The sequence below is a fragment of the Chiloscyllium punctatum genome, chromosome 13 (genome assembly GCF_047496795.1).
Source record: "Chiloscyllium punctatum isolate Juve2018m chromosome 13, sChiPun1.3, whole genome shotgun sequence".
NCBI classification, from domain to species: Eukaryota; Metazoa; Chordata; class Chondrichthyes; order Orectolobiformes; family Hemiscylliidae; genus Chiloscyllium; species Chiloscyllium punctatum.
Window position 1 is genome coordinate 34,440,868 of NC_092751.1, and position 17,314 is coordinate 34,458,181.

The following is a 17,314-nucleotide window of genomic DNA, read 5'->3' on the forward strand; positions in this document are numbered from 1 at the left end:
AGATTAGAACAAACACTCTTACCACAAATTCAACCCAAACTCTGGGTCAGATATGTAGATGCCACCTTTGTAATCATTAAAAACACAGAAATAGAGAACACACACCGGATCATCAACGCCACACTCACAGGAATCCGATTCACTAGAGAGGAAGAAAAGGACAACCAACTCCCATTCCTAGACGTGACGATACAGAGAACACCGAACGGAGAATTCACCACAAAGGTTTACAGGAAATCCACGCACACAGATCAAGTCCTGAACTACGAAAGCAACCACCCCAACACACACAAAAGAAATTGCTTCAGGACACTGTTCAAAAGGGCCACAATACACTGCAGTACACCAGAATTGCAAAAGAGGAAGAAGAACACCTATACAATGTATTCGCCAAAAACGCATACCCCCACAATTTCATTAGGGATTGTCTGTATGGATTTGCTAGACGACTGTCCTCTGATATTTATGAGGGCAGTGCAGATGATGTGGTTTATATGGAGTTCATTAAGCTCTTTGACAAGGTCCCACACGGAAGGCTGGTCCAAAAGGGAAGATCCCATGGGATCCAAGGTAAGTTGGTGAATTGGGTCCACAATTGGTGGAGGGTTGGTTTTGTGATTGAAAGCCTTTGCCCAGCGGGTGTACCACAGGGATCTGTGCAGGAGCCATTGCTGTTCATTATGGACATTAATCACTCGGATGTGAAAGCAGAAGGTAACATTAGTAGGTTTGCAGATAACCTGAAAGGTGAGGATGTTGTCCACAGTGAGGGGGATGGACTCAGTTTGCTGTCCGATATCGATCAGATGATAAACTAAGCAGAGTAATGGCAGATGGAGTTTACTTCTGATCACTGTGAGGTGATGCACTGTGGGAAGTCTAATAAACGAATGATATACGTCATGAATGGTAGGTCCTCCTGGAGTACTGAGGAACACAGGGACATTGGTGGGCAAGTCCCTGGATGTCTGAAGGTGTCAGCACAGGTAGACAGGGTGGGGAATACACCTGAACTGGGAGCTGGAGGTGGACCCACATCCTGGTGGGGAACGTTGCTGGAGCTGCTCGAGAGGATTTAAACTCGTCTGGCTGGGCTGTGTGACCCCAAAGACTCGTAAGGCCAGAAAGAAAGTTGAGGCTGGTACAAAGGTTCAAGAGAGGAATATAAGTAGACAAGGCAGGCAAGAACATAGCAGACAATTATGGAAAATTGGTGGATTAAACTGCAGTTATTTCAATACAAAGGGCCAGACAGATAAAGTAGATGAACCCAGAGCATGGATGGGAACATTGGATTGGGATCCCATAGATATTACAGAAACACAGCTGAGGGAGCAACAGGAGCAGCAGCTCAATGTTCCGGAGACAGATGCGACAGGAAGGATAGAACAGGAGGCAAAAGAGGAGGAGAGCCTGTGGTTTTGATTGGGTGAAACATCCCAGTAGTACCTAGAGAGAGTATTCACGTAGGATCGCCCAGTTAAACGATATTAGTGGAACTGAGAAATAAAAATTGGTCATTAGTTTTCTACGGTCGGACTACAGCGATAGGCAATGGGAGATGGAGGAGCAAATATGTCAGGAGATTTCAGATATCTCTTAGAATAATAGGGTTGTAATGATAGGGGATCTTAACCGTTCCAAACCTGGACTGGGATTGTTACTAAGTTAAGCATTTGGATGGAAGGAATTTATTAAGTGTGTTCCGAAAACTCCCAGTCATTATGTAAGTGGCCCAACTGGAGAATGGGGCTAAACCTGACCTCCCCTTGGGAAACAAGGTCAGGAACGGAACTGAGGTGTTAGTGGGGGAGCACTTTGGAAAGTTACCACAATTGTATTAGTTTGAAAATAGCGATGGAAAAAGACAGGCCTGGTCCACAAGTTAAAGTTATTCAATGGAGCAAGATAGTGTTAGACATGAATTTCTAAAGCAGATCTGGGGAGGCTATTTGCAGATAAAGGGAAGTCTGGCAAGTAGGAATATTTTAAACCCGAGATAAAAGGAGCGTTCAGCGCCAGCATGTTCCTGTTAGTGTGCAGCTCAATGCTGACTGAATAGGAAACACTGGCTGAGTTTTGAGGCTGTGGTCAAGAAAAATGGGGTCACATGTCAGATATAATTGGCTGACTCAAGGGAATCCCTTCAGGACAATCGGGGCTGAAGAAATACGCTTAGGATGGAAATCAGGAATGTAAAAAGGGAACACGAGATAGCTTTGGCAGAGAAAGTTAAGGAGAATCCAAAGAGACTCTACAAGTGTATTAAGAGCAAAAGAAGAGCTCGGGACAAACCCGGTCTCCTTAATGATCAATGAAGGTAACGATGTGTGAAACTACAAGATCCGAAACAAATATTTCACTTTGGAACTTACTGTGGATAAAGACTGGGCTGCTCAGGGAAACAAACAGTGTTTGGCCTGACTACAACTGGAATACTGTGTATAATTCTGGTCTCAATGCCATTGGAAGGATGTTGTGGAACATGAAAGGGTTCAGAAGAAATGACCAAAGATGTTGCCAGGGTTGGAGGGTTTGTATTTCAGGGAAAAGCCTGAATGGGCTGGGGCTGTTTTCACTTGAACATGGGAAGCTGAGGAGTTAACCGATAAAAGGTGTTTAAAATCATGATGGGCATCGACAGGGTCAATAGACAAGGTCATTTCCCCAGGCGAGGGAAACATTTCAAAGGGGTCTAAAGGACAACTGGCTCCCGAAGAGTGGATGGAATAAGCTGCCAGAGCAAATAGTGGAGGCTGATAGAAATACATTTCAAAGGCATGTGGATGGATGTATGAATAGCAAGGGTTCAGAGGGATATTGGCAAAATTGTGGCAAATGTGACTAGAAACATCATGCAGGAGTTGGTCCGAAGGGCCTGTTTCCGTGCTGTACATCTCTATGACTCAATGTCTTGAAATGAGTCCACATTATAGAAAAGGAGGAGCTGGAGGTTTTAAAACACAAATTTAGATAAATCCCCAGGACCTGATCAAATGGATCTCAGGAAATTGTGGGAAGCTGGTGAAGAAATTGTAGGGCCTTCAACAGAGATATTTGTACCATAGAGAGCTGCATGTGATAGGCTGGTAGACTGGAGGGTGGCATTGAGGACAGTGAAGAAGGTTTTCTAAGATTACAATGTGATCCTGATGAAATGTGTGAATGGCTTATAAACTGAAGATGGAGTTCGATCAGAATAAATGTGAGGTAATGCATTTGGTACAACAAACATGTGCAGGACTTATACAATTAATGGTAGGACCTTCAGTAATGTTGTTGAACAGAGGGACCTCAGGGTTCAGCTACATATTTCTTTGAAGTTTGCAACATGGAGAGATAGGATAGTTTTTAAAAAGGTGCTGGCCTCACTTGCTTTCATTGCTCAGTCCTTTGGATATCGGAGTTGGGAAGTCGCATTGAGATTACACAGGCCATTGGTGAGTCCTCTTCTGGAATACTGTGTCCAGTTGTGGCCGCCCAGTTATAGGAAGGATATTCTTAAGCTGGAAAAGGTTGGGAGGAGATTTACTGGGATGTTGCTGGGTACGAAAGGCTTCAGTATAAAGAAAGGCTGAAAACGTTGGTATTTTTCACTGAAACCTGAATGGTGACAGATGACCTCATAGACGTTTATAAAATCATGAGGGGGGTAGATAGAATCAATGGGAGTTGTCTTTTCCCATGGACATGGGAGTTTCAAGACAAGGCACAACATTTTTAAGTTTAGAGGAGTGACATATAAAAAGAAAAGACATGAGGCACATTGTTACACAGAGGGTGGGTTGTGTGTAGAATGAACTTCCCAAGGAAGGGGTGAACATGGGGATAATTACAATGTTCAAAAGACATTAGGATTAGTACAGGAATAGGAAAGGTTTGAAGAGATATGATCCAGGAACAGGCAGGTGGGATGAGATCCGTTTTAGAGTATGGTTAGCGTTAACCAAACAGTGTGGTATGACTTTCTGACTATGATTATAATGTTGTGTCATTAATTAAGAAAGGCTGCAAGAGAAAGCCAGGAAACTACAGACTATTGAGCCAGACATCAGGGTGGGTCAGTTGTTGGAGGTCATTCTGAGAGGTAGGCCTTACATGAATTTGGAAAGATAAGGCCTGATTACGGACAGCCAGCATGACTTTGTGCGTGGGAAAACATGTCCCACATACTTGACTGGAGTTTGCTCAGAAGGCAGAGCAACAGACGTTGTTTCTGGCTTCCACAAACCCTTGTTCAGGGTGTAGCATGATACATTGGTTAGTAAGGGTAGATCAGAAGGGATCAGGGAGAGCTAGCCAAACTGGATACAAAATGGGATGACAGTGGGAGACAGAGGGTGGTGGGACAGGGTTGTTGTTCAGACTGGAGGCCTCTGACCAGCAGTGTGCCTTAAGGATTGGTGCTGGGACAACTGTTGTGCACCATTTACATTAACAATCTGAGTGAAAATATAGGAGTCCCTGTTCGTATGTTTGTGAATACCAAGATTCGTGGAAGAGTGGGCAGGGAATATAGTTATCAAAGGGGATGTTAATCAACTGGGCCAGTGGGCCAAGGAATGAAAGATGGAATTTTATTCAGGTGTTGGATTTAGATCAAACAAACCAAGGAGGACTAACACAGGTAATGGTTGGGACCTGGACAGTGTTGTAGAAAAGGGAGAGACCAAGGGGTGCAGTTACATTGTTCCTTGGACTGGTATCACAGGGTGACAGGGTGTTGAAAGCGGCAATTGGCACACTTGTCTTCATTGGTCAGAGCATTGAGTACATGAGTTGGAGATATTGGTAACATTGCAGTCTATATTTCTCCTGGGCAGGGGAGGCCACGGGGTGACGTTATAAAGATTCATGAAACCATGTCGGGCCAAAGTAAGGTGAATTGCCAAGGGTAGGTGAGTCCATAGCAGGAGGCATAAACGTGAGGTGAGACAATAAGGATTTAAAGACGGAGTTGAGGGGCAACATTTTGCACAGAGGATGGTGCAGAGACGGAATGGACTGCCAGAGGAAATGGTAAAAACAAGTACAATTACAACATGGAAAAGACACTCGGGCAGGTACATGGAGAGGAGAAGGCTTGAAGGGATATGGGCCAAACACAGGCAAACACGACTCATTCCATTGAGGAAACCTCGGCCGAAGAGTCATGCAGCACAAAAACAGACCCGATGTCTCCAGTTATTGGAGGAGGAGACTATCGAGACAAGGCATGTTGTAGAGACTGAAGCAAGTTACAGCAATACGGATGGTCATCTGGACTGGAGGTTTCAAATATGTGAAATAATTGGTGAGAGAGGGAGGAGATGACAGAGATAGGAACTGTTATAGGAGTTAGAATGATTGAAGACACTGGTCCTCAATACAAGCCATAGATACAGTGTTGGAGAGGGAATAGGGAACAGAAAGATCCCAGGCAGCATTACCATCCTCTCGTGGGAGGCCTGCTTTCCCCTCAGTTGTTCTGATGCTCCCTAAGAAAGCACAGGCCTGGACTGATAACTGTGAACTCCCGATGCTGTCTCATTACAACAAAACTTGCAGCAGGCGTGATGATTGAGCCTGGGTTGTGTCTGTACTGTGCTCCCCCTCCAGCACTTTATGTCACGTCTTGTTAGCTGATGTTTGGATTCCCCTTATTACTTTCTGCTCTGTGCACTGGAATGATCTTACCTGGCAGCAGGATTTATTGAAGGCTCCCTGACTTTGTCTTTCTGGCTGACCAACCTTCGTCCCAACCAGCAGTAGGCAAGTCTATTGAGTCAGAAACTCCATGAGTACCTGTAGAAGACACAGAAATAGACAGAATGGGAAATTAGACTAATGCTTTGAGGGTTCCACATATAGAATGGCACTGAGCCCACAGAGATCTGGAAGATCCCAGTCTCCATTCCTGACCTGTGCTCTTCAAACCTCCGGTGTACGTCCCAGTGCAACATGAATCAAAATCCTTTCTTCCTGCACACTTGTTTGACCCAGCACTCTGGTGATGTGACTCCATGTGCTATCCCTCACTGTGTGGGTCTAATTGCTACCTCTGTCAGCGTCTCTCACTCTTGAAATGACTCGAGATCATGAGCCAACAGAATTCTCCACTCCAGAGGCTTAACGCTCCACTATATATTGAGAATGATCAATCCTGAAGTGTTCACTCCCCGAGAATGCTTTGGCCCCGCTCCTCACTCACTCTGGTTAGACGAGCGGCCGCTGCTGAGTCCTCCTGTTCCGCCCCTTCCTCCCAATTGCGGAGTTGATTCAGGCGCGACTCAGCAGGCTAAGGGACAAGGGAAGTTAGAGTCTTTGCCTTGTGATGTGGTGAAAATATCCCGAATATTGGATCGAGAGGCCTGAGTTCATTTCACAGCTTGTGCAGGTGTGTGTAATAACGACTTTATTAAGAAAAAACAAGGGAAGGCAGGAACAGTGTAAAAACAATAGAACATGCAAACAATGTGGTGGGGCTCTCAATGCTCTGGTGATTATAGCCTTTACCATGTGTTTCAGGGCCCCAGTGCATCCCAGTACAGACTGTGCCACTTCTCTTTGTGCACAGCCAGATTCCACGATTGTGGGGCAAAGTGATGTGGTGGGGTACGGATTCTGGATTAGTGGTGCTGGAAGAACACAGCACTTCAGGGACCATCTGAGGAGCAGTAAAATCGACGTTTCGGGCACAAGCCCTTCATCAGGAATAAAGGCAGAGAGCCTGAAGCATGGAGAGATAATCTAGAGGATGGTGGGGTTGGGGCGAACGTACCATAGAGTACAATAAGTGAGTGGGGAGGGGATGAAGGTGATAGGTCGGGAGCAGTCGGAGGATGGAGTGGATAGGTGGAAAAGAAGATAGGCAGGTAGAACAAGTCAGGACAAGTCACTGGGACAGTGCTGAGCTGGAGGTTTGGAACTGGGATGAGGTGGGGAAAGGGGAAATGAGGAAACTGTTGAAGGTTGCCCTGGGGTTGAAGTGTTGTGAGGCGGAAGATGAGGCGTTCTTCCTCCAGGCGTCTGGTGGTGAGGGAGCGGCGGTGAAGGAGGCCAGGACCTCTATGTCCTCGGTAGAGTGGGAGGGAGAGTTGAAATTTTGGGCCACAGGGCAGTGGGGTTGTTTGATGCAGGTGTCCCGGAGATGTTCCCTAAAGCGCTCTGCTCGGAGGCGTCCAGTCTCCCCAATGTAGAGGAGACCGCATCGGGAGCAACGGATACAATAAATGATATTACTGGATGTTCAGGTAAAACTTTGATGGAATTGGAAGGCTCCTTTCGAGCCTTGGATAGAGGTGAGGGAGGAGGTGTGGGTGCAGGTTTTGCAATTCCTGCGGTGGCAGGGGAAGGTGCCAGGTTGGAAGGGTGGGTTGTGGGGGACGTGGACCTGACCACATAGTCATGGAGGGAACGGTCTTTGCGGAAGTCAGAAGGGGGTGGGAAGGGAAATATATCCCTGGTGGTAGAGTCTGTTTCGAGGTGGCGGAAATGTCGGCCGATGATTTGGTTTATGCGAAGGTTAGTGGGGTAGAAGGTGAGCACCAGGAGCGTTCTGTCCTTGTTACGTTTGAAGGGGTGGGGTCTGAGTGCGGAGTTGCGGGTTGTGGACGAGATGCATTGGAGGGCATCTTTAACCACGTGGGAAGGGAAATTGCGGTCTCTAAAGAAGGAGGCCACCTGGTGTGTTCTGTGGTGGAACTGATCCTCCTGGGAGCAGATACGGCAGAGGCGGAGGAATTGGGAATACGGGATGACATTTTTGCAAGAGCTAGTGTGGGAAGAGGTGTAATCCAGTTAGCTGTGGGTTTGTAAAAAATATCAGTGTCAAGTCGATCATCATTAATGGAGATGGAGAGGACCAGGAAAGGGAGGGTGTTGTCAGAGATGGTCCAGGTAAATTTAAGGTCAGGGTGGAATGTGTTGGTGAAGTTGATAAGGTGGCGCCAATGCGGTCATCAATGTAGCGGAGGAAGAGTTGGGGAGCGGTGCCGGTGTAATTACAGAAGGTCAACTGTTCTACATAGCCAACAAAGAGACAGGCATATTTGGGGCCCATACATGTTCCCATGGCTACCCCTTTGGTCTGGAGGAAGTGGGAGGATTCAAAGGAGAAATTGTTAAGGGTGAGGACCAGTTCGGCCAAACGAATGAGAGTGTCGGTGGAAGGGTACTGTTGGGGACTTCGGGAGAGGGAAAAACAGAGGGCTTGGAGGCCCTGGTCATGGTGGATGGAGGTGTAGAGGGATTGAATATCCATCGTGAAGATGAGGCTTTAGGGGCCGGGGGCACTGAAGTTTTGGGCGTTCCTGGACTGGGGGGATAGGACAGTGTCGTGGTAGGTAGAGATGAGTTCAGTGGGGAAGGAGCATGCTGAGACAATGGGTCGGCCAGGGTGGTCAGGCTTGTGGATCTTGGGAAGGAGTTAGAACCGGGCAGTGCGGGGCTCCCGGACTGTGAGGTTGGAAGCTGTGGGTGGGAGATCTCCTGAGGTGATAAGATTCTGTATGGTCTGGGAGATGATGGTTTGGTGATGGGGGGTGGGGTCATGGTCGAGGGGGCAGGAGGAAGAGGTGTCCTCGAGTTGGCGTTTGGCTTCAGTGGTGTAAAGGTTAGTGCCCCAGACTACCACTGCACCCCCTTTATCTGCTGGCGAAATGGTGAGGTTGGGATTGGAGCAGAAGGATTGGAGGGCTGTGCGTTGTGAGGGTGAGATGTTGGAGTGGGGGAGGGGGGTAGACAGGTTGAGGCGGTTAATGTCCCGGCGGCAGTTGGAAATGAAGATGTCGAGGGCAGGTAATAGGCCAGCGCGGGGTGGCCAGGTGGATGCAGTGTGTTGGACGTGGGCGAAGGGGTCCTCGGAAGGTGGGCAGGAGTCCTGATTGTGAAAGTAAGCTCGGAGACGGAGGCAACGGAAGAATTGTTTGACGTCTTGGCGTGTATTAAATGCATTGATGCGTGGACGGAGGGGGATGAAGATGAGTCCTTTGCTGAGGACTGATCGTTCGTCCTCAGTGATGTGAAGGTCTGGAGGGATGGTGAAAACTCGGCAGGGCTGGGAGCTGGGATCTGGTGTCGGTGTGGAGCTGGGAGTGGGGGCGGAGCCTGTAACTGGAGTGGGGGGAGGGAGGTGGAGTCATGAGCAGGGTTCCACCCCCATTCCCCCCACGCTGACGTCATCATCCTAGGAAAAATACTTCCATTGTCTACCTTTCTAATCCTCTGATCATCTTGTATGTCTCTATCAAATCCCCTCTCGCCTTATTCTTGCCAATGAGAAGAGTTTCAAGTCTCTCAGCCTTTCCTCACAAGACCTTCTCTCCAGACCAGGCAATGTTCTGATAAATCTCGTCTGCACCTTTTTCCAATGTTTCCAGATCCTTCCGGAAATATGGGCACCAGAACTGAACACAATATTCCAAGTGTGGCTGCACCAGCGTTTTGTATAGTTGCAGTATGGTATTTCAACTTCGGAACTCAATCCCTCCATGAATGAAACCTAACACACCGTTTGCCTTCTTAACAGCACTATCAACCTGGGTGGCAACTTTCAGGGATCTATGTACATGGACTCAAAGATCCCTCTGCACACCACACTACCAAGATGTTTTCCATTGACCCAGTATTCAGCCTTCCTGTATTCTCAAAGTGCATCACCTCACATTTAGTTGCATTGAACTCTATTTGCCACCTCTCAGCCCAATTCTGCAGTGTATCCAAGTCCCCTTGCAACCTGTAACGTTCTTCCACACTGTCCACTACTACACTGACTTTAGTGTTGTCTGCAAATTTCCTAATCCATTCACCTATACGTGCAGTGGTCCCGAAACAGATCCTGGTGGCACATGACTAGTAACTGGACTCATCACGTTCGCCTCATACGCAAAAGGTCCCAGTTTGAAACTGGGCAGAAACTCCTTTGTTCTTCAACTGCAGCCTTTTACATGGACAAGAATGGAGCTTTCTTGCTTGCTTTCCCATCTGCAAACCTGCCTTCGAAGTTGCTTGAACAAATCTGCTCTCGTAGTGAGGCTTGCTTCTATGCCTCTGCATTTTCTCCAACAGTGTACTATGTGGAACCTTGTCAAAGGCTTTACTTTTGTCCATGTGTACCACGTCAAATGCCCTACCCTCATCTACAAGCTTGGTGACCTTCTCAAAAAACTCAATGAGGTTTGTGAGACATGACCTGTCCTTGACAAAGCCAAGTTGACTATCTGAAATCAAATTGATGTTTGCCAGATGATTTTAAATCTTATCTCTTATAATCCTTTCCTAAACCTTTCCTACAACAGAAGTAAGGCTCACTGGTCTATAATTACCTGGATCATCTCTACTGCCCTTCTTAAACAAGGCACAACATTTGCAATCTTCCAGTGCTCTGGTCCCAAATCTGCAGACAATGACAACTTAAATATCCAATCCAAAGGCTATGCTACCTTCTCCCTAGATTCTCAGAGTATCCTTGGAAAAATCCCATCCAGCCCTGGGGACTTGTCACGCCTTCCAGCTTTGATAATACCTGTTCGTAACTAACTTTGATAATTTCTAATCTAATATCTCATACCTCATTCTCCTCCTCTACAATGGTCTCCTTTTCCTGAGTAAAACCCAATGAGAAATGTTCATTTCGCATCTCTCCGATTTCCACAGGGTCACACTCAACTTCCCATTCTGTCTGTGATTGGCCCTATTCCTACCCTAATCATCTTGTTAATCCTCACATACCTGTAGAAAGCTTTAGGTTTCTGCTTTATTCTATGTGTTAAAGACTGGTCGTGTCCTCTCTTTGCTCTTTTAAACTCTCTTTTTAAATCCTTCTTAGCTGATCTGTAATTCTCCATCTCCTCATCTGAACCATCTTGCCTCATCAACACCTAAGCCTCCTTATTCTTCGTAACAAGAGATGCAGTTTCTGCAGTAAACCAAGGTTCCCTTACCTTATCACTTCCTCCTGCCTGACAGGGACATACCCATCAAGGACACGCAATATCTGTTCCTTAAACCAGCTCCACATTTCCATTGTCTGCATACCCTGCATTTTGCTACCCCATTCTGTGCATCTAATTCTTGCCTAATAGCATTATAATTGCCCTTGCACCATCAATAACTCTTGAACTGTGGCATGTATGTATTCCTTTCCATCGCTAAACTAAACTTAACTGAATTATGGTCACTCTCTCCAAAGTGCTCACCTACAACTAAATCAAACACCTATTCTGGTTCATTACCAAGGACCAGATCCAATGTGGCCTCCCCTCTTGTCGGCCCTTCAACATACTGTGTCAGGAAACCCTCCTGTACACATTGGATAAAAACCGATTCATCCAACGTATTAGAGTTATAGCATTTCCAGTCAATTTTGGGGAAGTTAAAGTCCCCCATAATGACCACCCTGTTACTTTCACTCCTATCCAGAATAACTTTGCTAATCCTCTCTTCCACCTCCCTGGTACTCTGCAGAGGCCTATTTTAAAAAAAAACTCCAAGCAGTGTGACCTCTCCTCTTCTGTTTCTAACCTCAGCCCACGCTACCTCAGGAGACTAGTCCTCATAAAAAGTTCTCTCAGCCACCGTTATACTCTCCTCGACTAATGTGACATGCATGGGCCCATTGCAGTGCTTCAAACTCCATGAGGCAGCCATACCCTCAGACAGACAGCTCAGTCTGGAACCTCCTCTGTCCTTAAGACCTTATGCACTGCCTGTGCTCCTCCATTTCCCCTTTGCACGTTCCCTTTCCAACCCACCCCACCTGCATCGCTCCATGAATGGTGCTGTCAAGTGCAGAAGTCTGTGGAATACCCTCCCTAACCTTCTCTATCCTCCTTTAAGATGTATTTTAAAATCATTCTCTTTAATCAATGTTTTGATCATCCATGAAGCACCTTAGGAGATTTGCCATTGTAAAAGATTCCATACAATGCAAGTAGTTGTTGTTATTGCTGTACATTAGGAGAAACAGGAATGATGCTTTCAAAATTCTAACAAGAAAGTCACTGACAGGTGTAGTGTGCAGGTCACCAAACAATAACATCACATTGGGATGGGAGTCGAAGGGTGGGCCAGTAAATTTGCAGATGATACGAAGACAGATGGAGTTGTGGACAGTGAGGAGGGAATTTGTCGTTTGCAAAGGGACTTAGATATGATGCAGAGCTGGGCTGAGGAGTGGCAGATGGAGTTCAACCCTGCCAAGTGTGAGGTTGTCCATTTTGGAAGAACAAATAAGAATGCGGAATACAGGGTTAATTGTAGGGTTCTTAGTCAGGTGGAGGAACAGAGGGATCTTGGGGTCTATGTACATAGATCGTTGAAAGTTGCCACTCAGGTGGATAGAGTTTGTAAGAAGGCCTATGGTGTATTATCGTTCATTAGCAGAGGGATTGAATTCAAGAGTTTTGAAGTGATGTTGCAGCTGTACAGGACTTTGGTTAGGCCACATTTGGAGTACTGTGTGCAGTTCTGGTCGCCTCACTTTAGGAAAGATGTGGAAGCTTTGGAGAGGGTGCAGAGAAGATTTACCAGGATGTTGCCTGGAATGGAGAATAGGTCGTACGCGGATAGGTTGAGAGTTCTTGGCCTTTTCTCATTGGAACGGTGAAGGATGAGGGGTGACTTGATAGAGGTTTATAAGATGATCAGAGGAATAGATAGAGTAGACAGTCAGAAACTTTTTCCCCGGGTACAACAGAGTGTTACAAGGGGACATAAATTTAAGGTGAAGGGTGGAAGGTATAGGGGAATGTCAGGGGTGGGTTCATTACCCAGAGAGTGGTGGGGGCATGGAATGTGCTGCCCGTGGGAGTGGTAGAGTCAGAATCATTGGCGACCTTTAAGCGGCATTTGGATAGGTACATGGATGGGTGCTTAATCTAGGATAGAAGTTCGGCACAACATCGTGGGCCGAAGGGCCTGTTCTGTGCTGTATTATTCTATTGTTCTATCTATTGTAAGTGCTCAACAATGGCATATTCCAGTGAAAAGGAAGGACTGTAAGAAAAGGCATACTCTGCGATGGGTATCGAAGGAAAGCGATCAAATTGAAAGAGATGGCATGCAAAATGGCCAAAAACAACCTGAAACTAGAACTGGTAAAACTTTAAATGTCAACAGAAAGCCACAGAAGAGCTATGAAGAAACGTAAGTTAGAACATGAGAAAAATAAACTCGCACAGACGATAAAGACAGATAGCAAAATTTTGAATGAGAAAAGAGTAGCTAAAGTAAATGTTAGTCCTTTGGAAAATGATAAGGAACATTTCATTATGGGATATCACAGTGGAGGAAACCAATATCCTGCCAATGATTAGCAAAGAGACAATGATAGGTGAGGATTTGGAAACCATCATTATTACGGAACAGCTAGTGTTGGAGTTAATTGAGTTAATGACAGAAAAGTCTTCTGACCCTGATGGAATGCATCCCAGGGGACTAAAGGAGATGCCAGGAGAAATAGCAAATACACTGGCAGTAATTTTCCAAAATTCGCTGGACTCTGTGGCAGTCCCAGCAGATTGGAAAGCAGCAAAAGTGATGCCACGTTTTTAAAAAGGAGGTGGACAAAAGGTGGGGAATTATACACAAGTTAGCTTATTCTCTGTAGTGGGAAAGATGCTTGGGTCTATTATCAAGGAAGAAATAGCAGGGAATCTTAATAGAAATTGTCCCATTGGACAACAGAGCATGGGTTCATGTAGGGCAGGTCATGCTTCACAAATCTTTTGGAATTCTATGAAGACATTTCGAGCAAGGTGGACAACAAGGACCCAGTGGATGTGGTGTACCCGGATTTCCAAAAGGCCTTCAACAAGGTGCTGTGCAAGAGGCAGTTGCATAATATAAAGGTGCATGGTGTTAGGAGTGGAGTGTTAGCATGGATAGAAGATTGGTTGACTAACAGGAAGCAAAGTGTGGGGATAAATGAGTACTATTCCGGCTGGCAATCAGTGACTAATAGTGTGCCTCAGGGATCAGTGTTGGGACTGCGATTATTTAGAATTGATACAGATGATTTGGAGTTGGGGACCACATGTAGGGTGTCAAAGTTTGCATATGAGACTAAGATGAGTAGCAGAACAAAGTGTGCGGAGGACTGTGAAACTTTGCAGAGGAACAGAGATACATTGAGTGAGTGGGCAATGGGCTGGCATTTGGAATAGAATGTTCATAAATGTAAAGTCCTACTGTTTGGTTGGAGTAACATTAAAAAAGAGATTATTACTTGAATTTTAAAAAGTTGCATCATTTGCTATGCAGGGGCACCTGAGTAACCTTCTGCATGAAGGTTGGTCACCAGGTACAACAATCAACTCAGAAAGCAAATGGAATTTTGGCCTTCATTGCTGAAGGGAATGTGTTTAAAAGCAGAGGTTATGTCCCAGCTGTATTGGGTGCTGGTGAGGCCACACCTGGAGTACTGCATGCAGTTTCTGTCTCCTTACTTGCTCAAGGATGTACCGGCACTAGAGGGGGTGCAGAGGAGGTTAACTAGGTTGATTCCGGAGTTGAGGGGGTTAGCTTAACAGAGACTGAGTAGATTGGGATTATATTCATTGGAAATCAGAAGAATGGGAAACATATAAAATAATGAATGGAATAGATAAAACAGAAGTAGAGAGAATGTTTCCACTGGCAGGTGAAGCTAGGACAAGAGGGCATCACCATAAGACTAGAGGCAGCAAATTTAGGACTGAATTGAGAAGAACTTCGTGACCTCTGTGGAATTCATTGCCCAGGGAAGTCGTTGATGCTAGTTCAGTAAACGTTTTTAAAGCTAAGGTAGCTTTTTTAAAAAGAATTAATTAATTAAGGGATATGGTGAGAACGTAAATGGTTCTGCGTCCACAAAATGATCAGCCATGATCTTAATGAATGGCAGAGCAAGCTCAAAGGGCAGGACGGCCTTCTCCTGTTCCTAGTTCTTTTGTTGTTATATTTTGCATTCCTCCCACACTCTTGACTTTCAGGTGCTGGTGTTAGATTAGGATGGACAAAATTAAAATTCACAGAACACCAGGTTATAGTCCAACAGGTTTATTTGGAAGGACTAGCTTTGCAGCTTCTTCATCAGGTGGTTGTGTGATTTTTAAATTTGTGTCTCACTCTTGTAACTGATGAACAGAAACAAAAGCCACGAAGCAGTGCGCATGCTCCAGGCAACAATGGGCCCCTGGTGGTTGATGTCAGCGGAAGACCAATGGAAAGGCAGGGGCACAGCTGGAGGACCTGGTGGGGCATTTGGTCCTCCGACCAATCAGAGCAAATGAGGGACGGGACTAGACTATACCACGTGATCATCCTCACAGTGGGCGTGGATGTGCGGGACGTGTGGATGGAGAGCTGTTGGTAAGGAAAGAAATAAACAGCAGGAAGTGGGAGGGAAATGGTGTTGGTATGGGCTGAGAGGTTTTACAAACATTTGGTGCACATCGGAAAATACAAATTTGAAACTTACAGTCCTGTTTTTGCAGTAAACTGGAAAATAACCTCATTGTGTGATCGCTGCCATCTTTATTCGGGGCAAAGATTCACTGGACACGTGCGCGGCTGCCAGCATTGTTGGGGGCAAAGTTCAGTGGTGTGTATGGGCAGCCCTCCCTGGTAGAGAGTCATAGGGCAGGATTTACCCAGTGCACATTCAAACCCAGAGAAATGGATGTTTTGTTTTCTTGGATTTGTTTCTTCATCCATTTAAATGATTTGGATGTGAATAGAGCCGGTACGGTTTGTAAGTTTGCAGATGACAGCAAAATTGGAGGTATTGTGGACAGTGATAAAAGTTGTCTCAGAATACAATGGGATATTGATCAGATGGGCCAATGGGCTGCGGAGTGGCAGATGGGGTTTAGTTTAGATAAATGTGAGGTGCTGCACTTTAGAAAAGCAAATCAGAACAGGACTCACACTGAATTGTAAGGTCTTGGAGAGTCTTGCTGAACAAAGAGACCTTGGAATGCAGGTTCATAGTTCGTTGAAAGTTGAGTCACAGGTAGATAGGACAGTGAAGAAATTGTTTGGGATTCTTCCCTTCGTTGGTCAGAGCATTGAGTAAAGGAGCTGTACAGGACATTGGTTAGGCCACTTTTGGAATATTGTGTGGAATTCTGGTCTCCCTCTTATCAGAAAGAGGCACTGAAACATGGAAGGTTTGAGAATTGATTTTTTAAGGATATTGCCAGGGTTGGAGGATTTGAGTTGCAGGGAGAGGCATAATAGGCTGGGGCCATTTTCCCTGGAGTGTCATATGCTGAGGTGTGATGTTGAAGAGGTTTCTAAAATCGTGAGGGGCATGGATAGCGTAAATAGACAAGGTGTTTATCCTGGGGTGGTGGAGCCCAGAACTAGAGGATATAGATTTAGGGTGAGGGGGGAAAATTCAAAAGGAGCCTAAAGGTCAACCAAAATTGTAACATTTAAAAGGCATTTGAATAGGAAGGGTTCAGAGGGATGTCAGTCAAGTGCTGGCAAATGGGAATAGTTCAGGTTAGAATATGTGGTTTGCATAAATGGGTTGGACTGAAGATTCTGTTTTTGTGCTCGACATCTCTGACTGTGGGATCATAAAATTGAACACTGCTCTGATTCACCTCTGGGCTCCTTGATGTCCACTTGTTCATTATCTAGCTTCCTCAGTCTCATGTTTAGTCTTTTACTATTACGTTCACAGACCTTTTTGTAAATGGATTGTCCAATGCTGCCCAACTCCTGACCGTATGCTGCTCCATTATCAGGTTATTTTTTCCACAATATCTTTGACAGTCAAGAATTCTTTTTTTTCAATAGTGAGTGGATTTTTCTTCCATTTCTGACAGTCAAATTCTGCACCATTTTCAATCCATATAATTCATATTGCACTCCCTGAAACATCATGTGTATTTCTCCCACAGATACCAGTGATCATTGCCAAAGCCCTGTTGCCTGTGGAGAGGGTGATGTTTGACTTCCTTGTACAGCTGCAGTTTGAATGGTGAAGGTGCTCCCACAATGTGGTCGGGTAAGAGACATTACAGATTATTCACTCAGTGATAGTGAAAAGTAGAAGATATCTGTACAACTCAACATGTTTTTAATTTCACAAAAATATTGAGAACTTTTGACATAAGGCCACAGCTGGAGAATATTATGTCCGGTGACCAAACCATTTGCCAAATAAGCAATTTTTCAGGAATGCCTTAAAGGAAGAAAACAGATCTTAGAGGGTGGGAATTCCAGACCACGTTGCCTTGGAAAAAATAGAAACAGTCACACAGCTGAACTCAAAAATAAACACATCATTGGGAGTCTAAACTAAGTTATTGAGATATGAAAGGGTGTGTGGTGCAGGAAGATA

At 45.5% G+C, this 17,314-nt stretch overlaps 1 long non-coding RNA gene across 1 annotated transcript; it reads left to right on the plus strand.

Annotated features, from left to right (window-relative positions):
- Positions 1-6,312: 6,312 nt before the first annotated feature.
- Positions 6,313-17,084, plus strand: LOC140484492 (uncharacterized). Its single transcript, XR_011962192.1, has 3 exons — positions 6,313-6,376; positions 15,107-15,330; positions 16,872-17,084. It is a non-coding gene; the product is annotated as an uncharacterized lncRNA (long non-coding RNA).
- Positions 17,085-17,314: the final 230 nt, after the last annotated feature.